Below are 19,247 nucleotides of genomic sequence, written 5' to 3' on the forward strand. Positions count from 1 at the left end.
TGATTGATTAACTGACTGAGTTACTTGGGTAATATCATTGATCTTATTTCCACCCCTGAACTGCAAAACCTACATATGATGTTCAGACAAGGTGCAAAGAACTGCGGACACAGGAGAGTTAGAGAATAGTTGGAGATAGAAAGGATCTTTAACAGCCATCTGGTCCAAGCCTTCTGCCAAAGACAAAGGCATCTTCAACTAGACCAGGTTGCTCAGAGCCCCATCCAACCTGCCCTTGAACGTTTCCAGACATGGGTCACCTACCAGCTCTCTGGGCAACCTGTGCCAGTGTTTCCCCACTCTCTTTGTAAACATTTTCTTCTTTAGATCTAGTTTGAATCTATCCTCTCCCAGTTCAAAAACATTAACCCTTGTCCCATCACCACAGGTCCTACTTAAAAGTCTGTTCCCATCTTTCTCATAGACCCCCCTAAAGCATTGAAAGGCCAAAATAAAGTCTCCCAGGAGCCTTCTCTTCTCCAGTGAGCCTTAGCAGCAGGAAGATAAAAGCATAACTAGAAGCAGAGAGAAAAAAACATCTATTTTATTTCTGATATGCAGATGAGTAAGGGGATGAGTAAGTTTTTTCACTCTTTCACATTTGTGGCATTTTTCACATGACCTTTCTTCCAGCCACATGAGCACACATCAAGACACCAGACTGATTCAATCAGACAGCTGTGCATTTACTAGGTACTCCATGGCCCTTCCTAAAGGAAGCCATTGCAATTAGAAAAAGACTGACCTCTAAGAGCAACTTTTCCTTTAATTGCCATTTTAAGTTTGGTTCGTGGTCATCATGGTTTGCACTGTTCCCAGACTCTTGCCTTTTAAAATATTTATCCCTATCACCGTGAGTCTTCAAATGAGAGCAGTACCCAGCAGAGTCATGGAACATTTAGCCCTGTGTGCCAAGAAAAAGGCATGAAAAGTCTCTGTGGTCTCTATCACCTAAGCCAAGCATCCTCCCCATGCCCACTTTGGGTCCTCTCCCCTTCCCTCATGCCAGGATTTCTTCAGGTGAAGAATACACAGTATGAGGCACAGCAAGCACCCACCTCCCAGTTGCGAGAGCCCTGCTTCCCCTCAAACTACCATCTCTTACCCATGATGTCACTGTCTGCTCTAGGAAAACCTGCAGTGGGAATACAATTTTCTTCTACAGTTTTTGAGAATCTTCTGAATCCCTAACAAAAGATCATTATCTTTTCTAAACTCCTGAACTTCACGTGGACATAAAATATATCTCCACTTTCTATACAACTGTTTGAATTAATTAGAAAATTACCCTTTAACTAACAAAAACAAAAATGTCATTTAAAGCACTTCTAACTCATTTAGCTTTCTGTTCACTCATTAGCTGTACACATTTTTCACCTGTTTTTTATCATTATTCACAGTAAGTCTATTTTTACAAGAGTATTTTGACAACTTTTTAACAGTAAATGCTCACTGATTTTCTGGCAGTCTGTAAACTGGCTCTGGCAAGCCCCAGGCTACAAGCTCACCAAAGGAGTTTTGCTCTAAAAATATACAAGGCTCCAAAAATATTAGAAGAGCCTTTGGTTCTTTTAACACCTTAGGAGAGAGCACAGAGGAGAAAAGCTGCACACATTTTCTCAGGGGGTACTTTTACTAGTAAACTTTGCAAAGTAAGAGTACTTGGCAAAAGTTTCAAGGGTAATATTCGACCAAAATAAAATATTCCACAGAGCATTGATTTAGCCCACGCTAACCCACACAACTTCACAGAAACACAGAATATGATGAGTAGGAAGAGACCCACAAGGATCATCAAGTCCAACCCTTAGCCGTGCACAGGACCATCTCCAGGAGTCCCACCATGTGCCTGAGAGTATCATCCAAACGCTTCTGGAACTCTGACAGCCTTGGTGCTGTGACCACTTCTCTTGGGAGCCTGTTCCAGTGCCCAGCTACCCTCTGGATGAAGAACCCGTTTCTAATATCCAGCCTAAATCTCCCCTGACACAACTTCAGGCCATTCCCTCAGGTCTTGTCACTGGTCACCACAGAGCAGAGATCAGTGCCTGCCTCTCCTCTTCCCCTCCCCAGGAAATTGTAACTGCAATGAGGTCTCCCCTCAGTCTCTTCTTCTCCAGTTTAACAGACCAATTGCCCTCAGCTGCTCCTCATATGGCTTCCCCTCAAGGCCCTTCCCCATCTTCATTGCCTCCTTTGGATACTCTCCAATAGCTTAATATCTTTCTTGTGTTGCAGTGCCCAAAACTGCCACAATATTCAAGGTGAGGCTGCTCCAGATCAGAGCAGACTGGGACAATCCCCTCCCTGGCCTGGCCCTTAATGCTTTCTTTACCCACAGGACACTGTTGGCCCTCCTGGCTGCCAGGGCACTGCTGACTCATGTTCAGCTTGCCATTGACCAGGACCCCCAGTCCCTTTCCTGGCACAGCTTTCCAGCCTCTCATTCCCCAATCTGTACACGCAATTAGAGTTGCCCCATCCCAGAGGCAGAATCTAGTACTTCCCCTTGTTCCAACCCATCTGGTCTCAAGCTACCCAAAATATTAAGAAAGGAGATTAGGAGAAGAAGAAGTAAAGAAAGAGTGAGAAAATGAGAAAATTATAGCTACCACCAGGGTCCTGTGAAAGTCCACCTTCCACATACCCAGGTGGCAGAAAACACATGTCGCTGTTTTAATAACACCTGCTCTGGGGGTGGCCAGTGCAGCTCACAGGGGCTGGAGTGTCAGACAGTTGACTACCTTCCTGAAGTTGAACCTGTCCCCTCCACCTCCCCACACACACACACTTGAGTTGGTCCCAGACAATAATTAACACAATAATCCAGTGTCACACACAGCCCTCTGCAGAATTGTCGACAAGATATGCTTCCTTGGCATGGCACCAACAGAACTCAATGCTTGGTCTTCCATCTGTTTAATTTAGTGTATTCATACATTTTGAAGGGCTCTAATCCTTAAAATTACCCAGTCCTGTGGGTACTGTGAATCTGTATAACTACATGGACCACAGAGAAGCAATAGTTGAGAACAGAAGGTAGTAGTGAACAAAGTAACATGAGACTGGTGACCTGTTGCTAGTGGGGTTCCACAGGGCTCCATCTTGGGCCCAGTGCTCTGCAACATCTTCATAAGTGACTTGGACTCAGGACTGGAAGGGACACTGAGCAAGTTTGCAGATGACACAAAACTGGGAGGAGCTGTTTACTCCCTCCAAGGCAGAGAGACCCTGCCGAGAGACCTCAATAAATCAGAGGGCTGGGCAATCACCGACCATATCAAGTTCAACAAGGGAAAGTGCTGTATTCTGCACTTGGGATGAGGTAGCCCTGGATGTACGGACAGACTGGGGAATGAGAGGCTGGAAAGCAGTGCTGGGAAAAGGACCTGGGGATTCTGGTCAATGGTGAGTTGGACATGAATCAGCAGTGCCCTGGCAGCCAGGAGGGCCAACAGCGTCCTGGGGGGCATTAGGCAAAACATCGCCAGCTGGTTGAGGGAGGGAATTGTCCCAGTCTGCTCTGATCTGGGGCAGCCTCACCTTGAATATTGTGGCAGTTTTGGGCACTGCAACACAAGAAAGATATTAAGCTATTGGAGAGTATCCAAAGGAGGCAATGAAGATGGGGAAGGGCCTTGAGGGGAAGCCGTATGAGGAGCAGCTGAGGGCAATTGGTCTGTTAAACTGGAGAAGAAGAGACTGAGGGGAGACCTCATTGCAGTTACAATTTCCTGGGGAGGGGAAGAGGAGAGGCAGGCACTGATCTCTGCTCTGTGGTGACCAGTGACAAGACCTGAGGGAATGGCCTGAAGTTGTGTCAGGGGAGATTTAGGCTGGATATTAGAAACGGGTTCTTCATCCAGAGGGTAGCTGGGCACTGGAACAGGCTCCCAAGAGAAGTGGTCACAGCACCAAGGCTGTCAGAGTTCCAGAAGCGTTTGGATGATACTCTCAGGCACATGGTGGGACTCCTGGAGATGGTCCTGTGCACGGCTAAGGGTTGGACTTGATGATCCTTGTGGGTCTCTTCCTACTCATCATATTCTGTGTTTCTGTGAAATAAACCATCATGGACTTTCCCCACTTTGCCCACCATTCTACCAGGACCCTGTTGTTCTTACAAATTAGACGATTTGATGACAAGGCCTTCAGCTGAGATAATATGATGTGTTCAGTGTGAGTAATGCATTACTACACTCATATTCTTATTTCTCCCACAACTGATGACTTTTTGCTGCAATAGTCAAAGGGGACCAGGTTTCTACTGAATGACTTTTGGCTTTATACTCAGAAACTCATTTAGAGCTAGTATTATATTAACATATGATTCATCTGTATCCAAGCTAACTTAAAACACACGTGAAGAAGCTTAACCAAAGCATCTGCCTTGAAAAGCTTTCAGTAAATGCTGTTAGAAAGCTTCATAAACCACTATGGTCATAGTAATCTTTGCCAGTTAACATGGGAAGAGCAGCTCAATCACACTCTTTGTTTTCCTTGACACTTCAGCATCTTCAATTTTTACATCACAAAGATACTCTTCTCTTGATTTTTTTCAAGTAACACCATGGACAGCAATATCTGGCTTGTGATTGTTCTAGAATTTTACCTTCTTCAATACAGAAATTGCAACATGTAAACTTGTTCTACAAACGTAGCTTTGTGTTTAAAATACTGTCAACATGGACATTGTTTTATCTATACACGGGTGATTATTATGGCTCTACTGTTTAATGCAAGAGTAATGGCACAGAAATCACAATCTCAAATTATGTGGATTAGCTCCTGTGCCAAATTTGCTACCAGTGTCACAGAAGAATGTAAGGATTGAGCAAGGAACAAATAGCATTCTTTTAAATAAAAATGTGACTTTTTTTAAGTATTTATTTAAACCAGTCTGGAGTATTGCATAAAAGCATTCATATTTTAGTCTGAATAGTGCTTATTTTGGATCATGATTGTTTCCCTAGGTGTTTGGCACCACTGTAACTAACTAACAATTGCTATATTAGGCTAAAGAGATTCAACTTCTTCCTGTAGACAAGTCTAGCTCCTTGACAAACTTACAATGCTCCATATCAGCTGTGGGTTTTCAGCAAGGCAGGGATAGCACCTCAAGACAAAAGATTTTGAGGGTATTTTCATTATTAATAGTAATTGGTGAATAACTCACAGCAGTCTTAGTGAATCTCATTTCTTTTCTGTTCTTCAATCAGCCTATGCTTCTTTCTGGAATATTTGTTATTTGTTATTTGTTATTTGTCAGTTGCAGTCTCAGCTTTCAGATTTATCAAAAGTGGCTTCTTGTAAGTAGCTGATAGACAGAATTCAAATGCATGATAGATTTCATCAGGCACACAGGGCTCAGGACAACTTTCCTATTATAATAATTGCAAAACTATGACTGTAAGACACTGATTTGAGTTAGAAGTCATTGATTTAATTAACCAGATGGGGATTTATTTGGGACACTAAGGGAATTTAATCCGCTTCTTCCCATTGTGAGAACACAATGTAATGGTACAATAATGCAACTTCCAGCTAATCAGTATGGTTTAGGACTCTGATCACACTTGAATTGAAGAAATATTTTTTTTTTAAAATATATTCAAAGAAGTCCAATGTCCTTATGGAATTTTGTCATCTGAATTTCTCAGGCTATCTGCAGAACAAAGCAAAACCAAGACAAATAAATTATTTTCTGCAAGTAATTTTAGGGGACAAAATACACATAATTCACACAGTCAAAGTAGCAGAACTCTGTTACACACAAACAAATCTATTCCTGTAAACAAATCGGTAGCTTAATCAAAAAAAAAAAAAGGTTTTCTCATAATACTAGCTGCAGAAACCGCCTGCTGTTTTTGACTGAGACCATATCAATTTGTCATGAGACTGTTAAATATTGAATTTCCTGCTATCACTTTTCCCCACTCTAAAATACTTATGATCCTTTATTAGGGAGAAATTTTCTCTAAGTCACATCAGATAGTTCTTTTTAATTATTATTTTTTCAGTGGGTAATTTCCTGCTTCCGTCTTCTCCCTTTGTTCCACTCCTAGTCAAACCAAGTAGCTATGTGCTTCTAACTTACAGTTCCACATGAGAAATCCTCAATGGCTGGGTAATACATTGGGACATTTAATCAATGTGTGGGGCAATGTTACAGTTCTGGTTTCATCCCTTAATATTTATTCAGTTTTAGTTCTTGAACACTTTGTGTGCATGTGGAAAACAATTCAGTTTGTGATTGAAGATGACTCCTCCATGGCAAAAATGGCTCAGAATATATAACATCTTTCCCATTTATAGTGAAACTCATCAGCTAAAATATTGTCTTCCCAAGTGACATTTCTAATGAGTTTCGTGTTGCCTGCAGAAAAAGTCTGATCCGCATTCCAAACAGCATCCAGAATTTTCATTTCTCTTTAGCCTTTGTCAGCCAGTAAAAATGTTTCTGCCATTAAATTTAGGAGCAACCAATGCCCAGATGGCCAGCTGTTAATATCACTGACAGCCTGCTTGCTCCATTTGCATGGTTCCTCACAACACCAGTGCTCCCACTGAGGTCAATTTGCCAGAGGCAAGCAGAGCACAAACTCAGCTGCACTTGGCCTTCAGTGTGAGTCTGAATCTCTGTATGAAAATTGAGTAAAGGACTGTTCTGGTTTCCTGCTCAAACAAAACTTTTATGTAGTGTAGAAAGGGATAAGGTTCATGCAGTACACATTAAATATATGCTGGGGAAAGCAGTCTGGATTATTCCTGCCTTAGGCAAAAGCAAACCCATCCTTGGGATTGCTTTTGCACAAGAACCTGGCTGCATTTGGTGGGTAATTAGGGAGGTTGAGGAAGTCTGGTGTGTGGCTCAATGGGATTTAACTCTGGGTGAGAGTTGGCTTCCACAGTGGCTGTACATCCATCATCACACTGGACCCCTTGCAGTGCCCGTCTCTGCTATTCCATATTTGGGATATGACCCCAACTCCCCTCTAATCACCACACTAATGGGTAATGAGCTGGGATGAAACTGGATAAGTGTTGCAGTGATGGAATTAGGACTTCAACATGCAACAATCCAACAGCACACACCATCTTTCCTGCCCTGGAAGGTTGTTATGACAGATGAAACCCAAGGTCATGCGTTAAATGAATTTAAAGGACTTTTGTAGGGATGGTCCATACACTAAGGGAATTACAGCTGTGTGAAAATCCATTAAGAGATTGGAAAGCTAGTGGTGCATTGGGAAGTGTGGAGCCTGGCACGACATAAATGGCAGATAAGTTTTGGATACTGTCCTGGTTTTGTCTGGGACAGAGCTCATTTTCTTCCAGTTGTCTGGTGCAGTGATGTCTTTTGGATTCAGTATGAGAGTAATGCTGATGTTTCAGTTGTTGCTAAGTTCTGTTCACCTTAAGTCAAGTTCAGTTTCCCAGATTTTGCCAGTGAGTGGGTGCACAAGGTGGGAGGGAGCATGGCCAGGAGGGCTGACCTGAACTGACCACAGGGATATTCCACACCATAGAATGTTCTGCACAGTTCGTAAATGGGGAAGAATTGGCCAGGAGGGACCAACCACCGCTGAGGAAGGGATGGGTACCAGTCAGCATGTGAATGTGTTGTAAATAATTTTTTGGGGTTTTTAATAAGTTTTATTTTTTAATTACAATTATTATTGTTATAATTAGTAGTAGTAGTATATTTTATTATCATTACTATGAATATTATTATATTGTAGTTTGTTTCAATGATTACACTGTTCTTATCTCAACCCATGAGGTTTCTGGGTTTTTTGCCCTTCCCTGACACCCCATCCTATGGAGCAGCAAGTGAGCCAGCAGCTCTGTGGGCCTTAGTTGCCAGCAGGGATTAAACCACAGCAAGGACAGAGTATAATTTTGCTTCTCTAGAAGCAAGTAAGAGAAGCAGCTAAGCTCAGGTACCAGTACACTCTGCAGTTTCTTTATTCCTACAGCCATGTATCGTCGGTAGCAAGTTCCCACTCTCTCTCCACCAGCTCACTTACAGGAGCTGCTCCACTGCAGAAATAAGCAGGACAACTGCTTTTTCATCTAAACTGCCATAGTCTTATCAACCCAACCAATTTCTCATAGAAAAATCCTTTTAAAATACAGAAGGCAAGGCTCTTCAGCTATTTTTGTTTGATAATTACAGAATCACAGAATAGTTTGTCTTGGAAAGGACTTTTAAAGGTCATGTGGTCCACCCCCCCTGCAGTAAGCAAGGACTGCTTTGTCTTCCTTTTCAGAACTACTAATAAGAAGCAAAAATGCAATTTTTCCCATAGGTCTTTGTCAAGGGATAGGAATACACAAGGCCTCAGATACATACAAAAAAAATTCCTAAATCGTGTTATGAATATACCTCCATATTTGACATTTGGGGATTTTTCCTGAAGACTCACACAACAGTGGTTAACCACTCCATCTGTAAGAGTTACAGCTGACATTTAGTTCTTCTCCAGGTTTGCAAACAAGAAAGAAAAACCTTGACTTTCATCCCCTTCATTACTGAGCTCTTAGGTACTTAAAGAAACTTGCCAAAAGGATGCTTCAAGATTCTCTGTTAGTGCGAAAGTAGTGTTCTGCTTTCTAAAAGGTGTTCCTTTCCCAGTAATACCCATTTGTCTCCCTCTGTTGGATACCAAGAAATGGAAACTCAGTAAGGAGTCACGGAGCGTATAACAGCTGGAAAGCACAGCACAATTTCAAAGCCCATAATTACATCAGAAATCCTGAGATACCTTTACTCTCTTTTTTTCCACAGGATGTACCTATCCACTGCTATCCAGTACCATGTGAAAAATATGTGAGCTTGCTCCAAGAGATCCCACTTGTACAACAGAAATAATTTGACACTGGCATTTTTTTCTTAGGAGTTGTGTGAGTGTGTTTTTAAAGGGTATTTCTGTTTTTTAAAACAGACTTTATAAAGATGAGGCTCAATTTTCATTGGGCAGTTTGTATAAATTCTTCAGTTCTTAGGTTGTGTGTGGAGCATGATGAAAATCATTTGTCTGATTGGACTATTGCTTCTTCTGTGCTACCTTACCAGGAGAGCATCCAGCATCACATTATTTAAAGGCTCCCTGGAACAGAAGTCACATACCCAGTTCATCTATTTCCTCCTAAAACCTTGGGTGAATGCCACTTGCTGGGTTCCAAAATATGATGTCTGCAGAAAGAAATTTGAGTGGTCTTTACAGAAAGCCATGGGGTACGGAAGCTGGAAAACCCCCTCTTCGTTGACCTCATCTCTGTGGACTCTTCCTGCCTTCTTCAGCAGGATGTAAAGAGATTCCTTGGTGATTTTATCACCTGCCCTGCCTGAGCCAGACAATCCACATCCTGATCTCAGCAGACCTCTGCATAAAACCCATTGAGTTTCCCCCTTTGCATGTGTATTCTCTGTATCCCTTGCATCCTGCAGGCCAAACACCTAATCTCCCCTGTAAAATCCCCTAAGATAAAATGGGTTTTTCCCATGAGGTAATTCCTAAGACCCCAAGATTGTCAACCTGGGTTTTTCCTTTACCTTATCCCTGCAAAACCCTCCAATTGTAATAAAATGAATATGTAAACACCCTGTTGAATATGTAAACCATAAATCCTTTAAATATGAAGTCGTAGGTCCAATAAACTATTCCAGTTTTCTGCCTACCCTGGGATTGTCTTACCTTTATTGACCTCCGCAGCCACTCTCACTTGTACTTTATCTCGTATGTCAGCATTTCACAGACATTTTCCTTTTGCCAGCATAATCTCCTGTGTGAGCCCAATCCTGCCAAAATTCAGCATTGTTTAGCCTTCTAAGACATTTTCTTGTGTCATGTATTCTTTTCTGATATCTTTTTAAAGGGGATTCACTTGGAATTTAGACCACTTTGCAGCTTATACCTTGCTGGGTAGTGTGTTCTTAAGCTTAGATGCACAGGAACAAATTGCTAAACAGCTCCTTGGTACAGAAGAATTTTATTTCCATCCATGCTCATGCCCTTATGGGGGTGTTTTCTCAGAAAGATCGATTGGATAGCACAGCTGACACCTGGGGCATCTGGTACTGAAGAAAAGGGTGAGAGAGGTGTGTGATCTGTCCCAAGGCTTTGCCAAGTCATTAGCTCAACCCTATGCCTTGGGACAATAGGGTGGGCTTTGGTTTATTGCGGGTTTCTTATCAGTATGGCACATTTTAGGGGACATTTCAACAAGAAGTATCTTTGAAGGTATCCATTATCTGTTACATGTGCACACCACACACACGCGTCAATGAGCTAATACTGTGCAGAAAAAGCAAGCTGTTGGAGAGATCAGCAGCCTGCTCCTCAATATCACAGCCACGTGGAATTCAATCAGCAGGTGTGACTGGGGGCTAAAAAGGACATGCCAGGTTCGAGGAGGTATTTCTTTCTGATAGAAGGCAGGGAGGGAGCTCTCCATGTGGTCTGGATCCTCACAGGAACTCACATCTCTTTTAGAGTGGCAACTCTCAGGCACCTCCCTGACAAGCTGTATCATCTGCTGTGCACTTTCAGATGGTGCCCAAAGGCAGGAGCAAGCCTACAGACTGTCAGAAACACAGCTGACTCCTGCCCAACTCCATTTTGGTTGTACCAGAAATCCTTATTAAAACCAGTAATTTGAGTAAGGTCACCCCATCTGATTTGAGGAAGCATTCACAAAACCAGTTTTTAAAACAACAAACAGAAGGGTTAAGCCCATTACACCTCTGCACTTCTCAGCGGAGATGAGGTAGTTTGCCAATTTTGCAGCCTTGGTAAACTTGACAGAATTGTTTAGCTGGACAAATTGGGTGAATTATTTCTTACATAGATGCTGTTGTGGCCTTTCCCTTAGTTTGCTTGTTGAGTCTTTTCCTGACTTTTTTTTTTTCCACCATCCTTATAATTTAACTTTGATAAGCACCTGTAATTTCTTACTCTTCCCCCCTTCCCCTTTTACTTCCATCTCCAAATCAGAGGGAGCAAGAGGGAACAAACAATAAGAAGTCTGTGATCCTGACAGAGTGATGCAGTGTTGGGGTGCCCTCCTAACCTTGTGAAAATTGAAGCCTTTCCCTGAAAGTTAAACAATCTTTATTCATTTTTATTGAGCATTTACAACGAGTGGCCTTTTGAAGTCAACAAAAGCAATGCAAGGGTTGCACACAGCCGTTAATAATTTTGTGTTTGCCACAGAACTGGGGAGGGAGGAAATAAAACCAAGGGCACTACCATGCCAGCAAAGCAATATTGATATTTTTTCAAAACTGTACTTGTTCTGTGAGGTGTTTGTCTGATCTCACTACTGAAATGATATTGATGTTGGTAACGATTTTGACACTGGCTTCAAACAGATTTTTTCTCTTTTTTTCTCTTCCCACCTCCCAAAATCTTCACAATCGCTCAAATTGTCATCCTGGAATAAAGAAGCAAATACATACAGGGAAAGTTGCATTAAATCCAATCTGATCCTACAAAAGTCCATGGAATGGTGTCCTGTTTTTATGGGGGATGTCCTGTGCAGGGCCATGATAGAGGATCTCCTATTGCAACAAAAGCTAGGGAAGTGAGTAGCTGCCTGGCTGCTGACAAGAAGTCAGGAAAAAATTGATGCACTCACAGCAGTGGCATACAAACACAAGCACACACCATCTCAGGAACCAGTTTCATGCTCTGCTTAGGGTGTGCCAGCTCAGTGAAGCTGGTCTGCAGTGGGGTCGACTTTTCTTCTTCACCAAATCACTGTGGATACTAGGATAACACCTTTCTGGCATAAATCTGGTACTTCTTTGGCAGGCCCCTGGTCAGATATCTCTGTACTTTCAGGTCTCAAGTAGCAAGACAACTCTTTCCTGTACAGTTGGCTAAACAACAATTTGCATCCAAGACTCCAGAGGGAGACTTTAAATCCAACCAGCCTCTGGATTCTCAGATAATCATCTGCCTAAACCCAGAATCTTCTAAAGGCTCTCTCTGTCACCTGATGATGCTGCAAACAGTGCTGGGACCATCCTATTTACTGGAGTTGTTCCCATCACCATCATAATAACTATGAATAAAAAACAGAGAAGATAAGAAAACTGAGTGGAATAAACTTAAAAATGAAAGCAGCTACAGGCAGTGGCAGAAACTTCAGGTAGAGGATCAAGGTACTTAGTAATCAACTGAGCCATTACAGTGTTTCTCTACTAGTTGTAGCTCTGCCCAGGATTAATGTATCTCCAAGATAACAGGGAGTGTTATAAAAGGACTGGCAACAAGGAAAACATGACTAACTGTCAAACTCAAAATGGCAGGAACAAAATATGTGGCAAATGGGGATCTTATTAAGGTTTCGCAGCTTCTTGTTTAGAAAGATATACACTGCCATCTCAGACAGGGAGCGATAAAAACAATCAATTGGGTCACTCACAATGACAAAGAGAATGGTGCTGTCACGTGCAGCTGGACATTTCCTTCCTCATCCTGGCAATGGATAAGGGTCTTACAATGAGAGTATATTTGTGCCTACTTTTGGCACCTTTAATCAGTCCCAGTGGTAGAAAGAAGCTGTGACTGAATATTAATGACTTTTTCCTTTTTTTAATTTCATGTATAGGTACTTTGAATATCTTAAAATCTTCCTGTGGTAGCAGGTTTTTGAGAGGAGACTATCAAAGCCAGAGGATTTGGTGGGCTTTGTGCCACTGCCTGGCAATTTTACAAGGTCTCCTGCTGCTCTTCTATTCAAATGGGACCATAAGTACAAAGAGGTTCGTTGTATGCTTTTCTCACTCACTCCTTGAGCATTCCCTGACAGCATCAGTCTGTCTGGATTTATATTGCCAACAGAAGCAAGTGGGAATTTTGTTCAGGGAGGAAGAGCTGTCTCAGCCTCTCTTGTGGGGCAGCAAATTAGCATGGAGCCCTCATGGTGAAAACCCATTTGACCTCCAAGCCATTGTTTGAATTTGACACCAGGCCTGCCCACAGGAGGATATTTGCAGGCATGAAGCATTGTGTTAAGGGTATGAAATTTGGCAGAAAATAAATCTCCTTACTGGGGCATTTATAATAAATTCCAGCTGGTCCTCAGAGCAGAGGGGCTGGGCTTCATTTCTGATTAGAAGCAAAACTGCACCATTAGCCGGGTCATGTTCGGTGGGAATTTTCACAGTCACAGATTCATAAATAGTGCACTTTATTGAAGGAACAGATTCAAAATTGCCATGGATAAATGCACCAGCTATGATAAAGATCTAATAAAAAAAATAATATTGTGTTAACCTGGGTAATAGTAATGGTATGCAGAAGCTCACCAAGAAGGTGTCCTCACTTGGGAGAAGGGAGAGGAGAGTAGCCAGTCATCTGTCTCCAAGGTCTTTTTGGGTCTTCCTCCAAACAGATGAAATTTTTACCCTCCTGATATGCAGCCCAATATTATTCTTCTTCTTACATATAGCAGGACCAAGGTGGAGAGTTGAGTCATATAGTCATACACATCATAGCACTACTTCATTAAGCTTATTAGCATTTGCAGACATGTGAATTTTAAATTAGCCTTAATCAAGAAAAAGTTACTTTTCGGCTAGGGTGTCCTTCAAAATTTTAGTCATACACCTTTGTTTCATTCTTCACATCCTATCTCCACAGGACCTCCTCCTTCAGCCAGCAAAGCCTTTCTTGATGTCAGCTATGTAGATCTCTATCTGCAAAGATAACATAGAATGTACACAATGTGTGCTGCAGATAAGAGGCCTTAGGCCTTGCCTGACTCCTTCAGGGATCATCATCCCACAGGCAGTCTGGAACAGCCAGTGCAGTCTTGATCCACTAAAGTGACATGAAGTTTTTCAAACATGATACTCTATTTAACATTCTTAATGCAGTTTTAGATATTTGAAAGTATTTGCAAATTTATTCTGGCTGGTGAAAGAGTATGAAGGACAGAAAGTAGGATGACTATTTTTTTTCCTGGAAATGGCAGTGAAAATGAAAAACACAGCATTTTGAAATGCTTGAAATTGCATTTATATAAATTGGGAGTTCTAAATAGAAACAAAATAGTTCATTCCTATGAATGAAAGAATTAATTTTACCCAAACTGTTTATTTTTCCCTAATTCTCATTGTCTAATTATAGTTGTGAAGGGGGAAAAAAATCCTTCCAGGCTGACCCAAAATAAATCTCTCACTGACTCTAAAGCTAAAGAAACAGTGTGAGGTATCCTCCATCTCAGATAGTGACTTGGGCATTTTGGAAAATGTGAGCAGCTACAGGAGGGGCAGATGAACATGAGTTTAAGGAATCTGACTATCACACTGGCAAGCCCTTGGAGCTTTTCCCTCAGAGCGATGGGAGCAGAGCGACACAGAGATGAATGGGAGGACTGTGATAACCTACTTCCAAATTAGCCAAGTTGCTCAGAGGGAACAAGCTTTGCAGAAGGTCGCTGTGATATACACAGGACAAATGTTCTGCAGCCCAGAAAGCAAAGAAACCAACCCTGCTTCAAAGAAATGACAATGAGCCAAGCAAGCAGAAAGAGCAGCAAGAGAAATAAGAGCAGTGATCTTAATCACATTTCCCTACTGCATTTTTCGTTGCTGGAGGGTTTTCACCAGCTTCAACTGTAATGCTCAGACACTGATCAAAGATGGATATATTCTGTGGCCAGCATTCCCCAGGAATCAATGCCACCAGCACTACTCTCCTCATATTTACACAAAGTGACAACTATTTCGGAGTAAGTCCATCCACTTGCCTGGAACAGCTCACATAGGAGAAGAGCAGAATGGACATTCCCATGGCAGCAACCACCACGAGAAAGGGAAAAAGGGGGAGAGTTAAAGGCAGCCAGTCTTTGTGTGGACGTGAAGAAGGTCAATAGATCTGTCAAAAAGCTTATTGTGCCAGCAGCCTTGAAAGAGAGACTGCAGAATTCCTAAAAAGCAGGGTGCAACCGACACATAGCAGTCTCCAATCACTTTATTAGGCTAAAACTAATGGTGCTCTTTTCCACATATTTATGGAAATAAAGCAGAAAAATTAATGGCACGACTTAAATAAATACATTTTGATGGGGTTTATATCCTTTTTCAGAGCACTTTTTGGAAATAGTCCAACTTCTTACAGCACAGCACTTAAGGAGCAAAATATCTTCTTCTTCAAAAAAAACCAAACCAAAACTGTGTTTAAGCACTTTGTTATACTGGGGGTATTGCAGAGAATTTTATTAACAGGAATATTTCATCATCATCATGGCTAGGCTTCGCGAACGAAGATTTGGGAAACAGCATAAGGGCCTACATACCAGGTACAAAGCCCTCTACTCAGTGCTGATGGTCTAACCCTTCTGACAGATAAAACCTCCATTCTGAATCGATGGTCTGAACACTTTCAGACTCTCTTCAGTACCAACCGTGTAGTCCAAGACTCAGCAATTCAGTCCATCACACAACAACCAGTAAAGTATGAACTGGACACTGCTCCCACTTTAGGAGAAACCCTCAAGGCCATACAGCAGGTGAAAATTGGCAAGGCAGCTGGGGTTGATGGAATTCCACCTGAAGTCTGGAAACATGGGGGCCTTGCACTCCACACCAAATTTCACGAGTTTGTGGTGCGCTGTTGGGAGCTCGGTGAACTACCATCAGACCTTTGTGATGCAGTCATCATCACCTTGTATAAGAAGAAAGGTATTAAATCAGATTGCTCAAACTATCGTGGTATTACTCTGCTCTCCATTGCTGGCAAAATCCTGGCAAGAATACTCTTGGACAGACTAATACCCACTATAGCAGAGGGAATCCTTCCTGAAAGTCAGTGTGGTTTCAGAGCCAACAGGAGCACCACAGACATGGTATTTGTTCTCAGACAACTGCAAGAAAAGTGTAGGGAACAGAACAAAGGTCTCTATGTAACCTTTGTCGACCTCACCAAGGCTTTTGATACTGTGAGCAGAAAAGGTCTGTGGCAGATTTTGAAACATTTAGGTTGTCCCCCCAAGTTCCTTAAAATGATCATCTCATTCCAACAGGAATATTTAGACAAAGAGTAAAAATAAATGCAAATGGAAAAGGAGATATATTCATAATTCATTGTTATAAATAATCAAGCTGAAAAGAAAGCTTCAAGAGCTAGAGCCATTTGAGTCAAAATTATTGCGTTGTCATGGGAGTTTGACCACTCCATACACTTCAAGTTTCTGTGACCACTCGCTATGACTTGCTCGAAAATGAGCTCCAGAGCAGGAATTCTTTACAGCAGTAATCCCAAGAGTAGCACTGCACAATGACCAAAAAAAGTACATCGCAATCTGGTCACAGATTATCCACAAATGAGAAACAAATAAACAACCCCCCCCACCAAAACAAAACAAAACACAGAAAAATCAAAAACAAACAAGCAAACAGAAGACAAATGAAGGAGATATTGAATGATTTCATTTTATTAACTGATTTCTTGTGAAATTTTTAGAGCTCTTTCCATGATAAGGTTGATTAAATTTTCTGAAACACTTACTGTTTTAAAATAATGCCTTCTGTTCCCCAAAGCCAGAGAAAGATCTGCTCCTATAATGAAGCTTCAAATGAATGACAGTTTAGGGCTGTTTGTTAAGACACGGAAGAGTAACCATTTCTTATCATAATAATTCCCACATGCAAACCAGAAATTACCTTGCTGCAAAGCAGAAAAGTTACATGCTTACCAGGTTTTTTCCAAACTTGTCAAATAGGATGCAGATAAAGACAACACCTCTGGAGTTGTACAGATCTCAAGTGAGCTCATTCTCACAACCAGAAAACCAACTCCGGTGGTTTGGAGAGAAAAAAAAATCAGTTTTCTCAGCACTGTGTAAGATTTACCATGTTCAAAGCCAATTCTCCCTGACAACAATTCCTTATTGCTAACAGAGGAGACTTGGAACACTTGTGTTAATATGATCCATTCCTTCAAAAAAAAAAAAAAGAGAAGTGAAAGGAGTAAACCCAGGCTGACCAGGCAAGATATCAAGAAATAAAAATGTGATTATAAGACTAGAAGAAAAAGGAAGAAGGGGGAATTGGAAATTGTTATTAACTTTTAAACATAGTATTAGCTCACATTTACGTGCAGAACTGGTACAGTCAGACCCGACCTACAGACTACCAGTCTCCAATTACTAGTTTTCTACCTAGAGACCAATTTTGCAACCACATACCAATTTAGAGAGAGCAGTATGAGAGAAACACTAGCTTTGCAGATCATTACTAAGATGCAAACAGCAAGCAGGTATGATGAGATGCTAACATGTTGGGGATAAGGACATAAGAGACAAAGAACCATCAGCACAGCTGCCTAAGACTTTGGTGAAACCTCACTTTAAATACTGTGTACACCTCTAGTGAACCCTAGCTAAAGAAAGATGAATTTAAATCAGAAAACACACAGTTCAGACCTGTTGGCAGGCAGTACCATCTCTTTTTTGCAGTGTGGTGGACAGTGTTTACTTCTCTGCAGATTTGGTGCATACCAGCTGAAGAAAAAGAAAGGGAACATAAGGATGTTTTTTCAATGAGAGCGGCAAAACACTGTCAGAGATTGTGGAGAGAGGTAGTGACTGAACCATCCCTGGAAACAGTCAAGGTCAGTCTCTGAGCAACCTGATCTACTTGAAGATGTCCCAGTTATGGCAAGAGTGTTGGAGGACATGGCCTTTAAAGGTCATTTACCACCCCCACCATCATTTACCACCCATTCTGTGATTCTATGATTTGCTTTTTCTTTATAAATAGCTCTGAAGATAGATCTCAAAGAAAGGGGAAAGAAGGTTAACATTTAGAGAGAAGCTCTTTAAGGTAAAAGCACTACATCAGGGTAAACTGCTAGTGAAGGAATTCTCAAAAGATTTGTAAACACTCCATGAGTGAAGGTATCAAACCATCCTTCCTTCCCTTTCCTGGGACAGCAGGAAACCACATTGCGCTTAGACAGGGCTGAATCAAACAGGGAAAGATGAGAGAAGTCCTACGGGCATAAAATACATTCAAGTGTACTCAAGCAGGCAGCCTCCACCTCACTGCCGGGGAGCCCGGTGAGATGATGGGCAGCACAGCTGCGAGAGCTCTTCCTCTGAGATCCTGGAGACCTACCACGGAGCAGAGAGGCAATGCGGAGCGTGTCAGTGCCCCAGTCACAGTATTAGTCTCAGTCCCGGGGCCAGTACGGCTTTGGCAGCCCAGAATTGAATCACAACCACGATAAGGACAGGGTTTTCCCCAGACCTTTTCAGACACCTACACAAACGCCCATCTTTGCTTTGCCCTGTTTTCCCTAAGGATAGGGGTGTTCCGTCATAAAAGCCATGTTAGACAGTGTCCAAGACTTGCGGATGCGGGATCTCGGGTATCACATGCCGGAAAACGACTCTGAAGCGGCAGCGTAGGAGAAGGCACCGGACGCAACCACCGCCGGCTTCCCCGATAAGGCGGCCCCCTCGGTTCCAGCCGGAGTGGGATTGGAGCCTCACCTCCCATTCGCGTGCCCTGGGGCACGGAAAACTGCTCCGCTCCTCCGACGCGGTGCGGGGGGACCCCGCGGCATCCCCGGGCAAGGGGCTGTGTCGGGGCAGTCCCGGGACGCTCCCCGGGGTTCCAAGCGGGCGGCCTCCCCAAAACCCTTCCTCCCTGGGCGGCCCAGGGGGGTGAGTCCCGGCGGCCCGGGGAGGAGCCCAGCGGGGCTGCCACTCGGGTCCCTCCCGGCGGGAGTGCAGCGCAGCCCAGCGATCGCCCGTGGCCGCGCCGCCAACTTTGCCCGGCTCCAGAGCGCTCCGAGGGCTGCGGGGGACGCGGGCAGGGGTCCGGGGCAGGGAGCTGGGCCGAGGGGTGCAGGAGGGGAGCCGCTGCGGGGCGTGGAGCGGAGTCGAGAACACGAGACGGCGGCGGCGGAGCCGGACAGGGGCGAGCCCTGTGGGCTCGGAGCGTGGATCGGGGCCGTGGAGCTGCTTGTCGGGAGAAGCGGAGGGGCGGCCGGGAAGGGCAGGGCAGGACAGGGAAGAGGCAGCGCATCATCCCGCTGCCGGCGGGACAGCCGGGCGGAGCGAGCGCCCGGGCGGGGCGAGCGCCGAGGGTCGCAGGTGTGGGTGCTGCTGCGGATCTGAGGGGGGCGGTCCGGGGGCTGAACCTTCCCCGCAGGCCCGGGGCGGAGGCGGGGGCGCGGCGGCGGCCCCATGGGCGGCGGCGGGGGCGGCTCTGCGCGGGGCTT

Source organism: Lepidothrix coronata, unplaced genomic scaffold (assembly GCF_001604755.1).
Source record: "Lepidothrix coronata isolate B3197 unplaced genomic scaffold, Lepidothrix_coronata-1.0 Scaffold37, whole genome shotgun sequence".
In the NCBI taxonomy this organism is placed as follows: domain Eukaryota; kingdom Metazoa; phylum Chordata; class Aves; order Passeriformes; family Pipridae; genus Lepidothrix; species Lepidothrix coronata.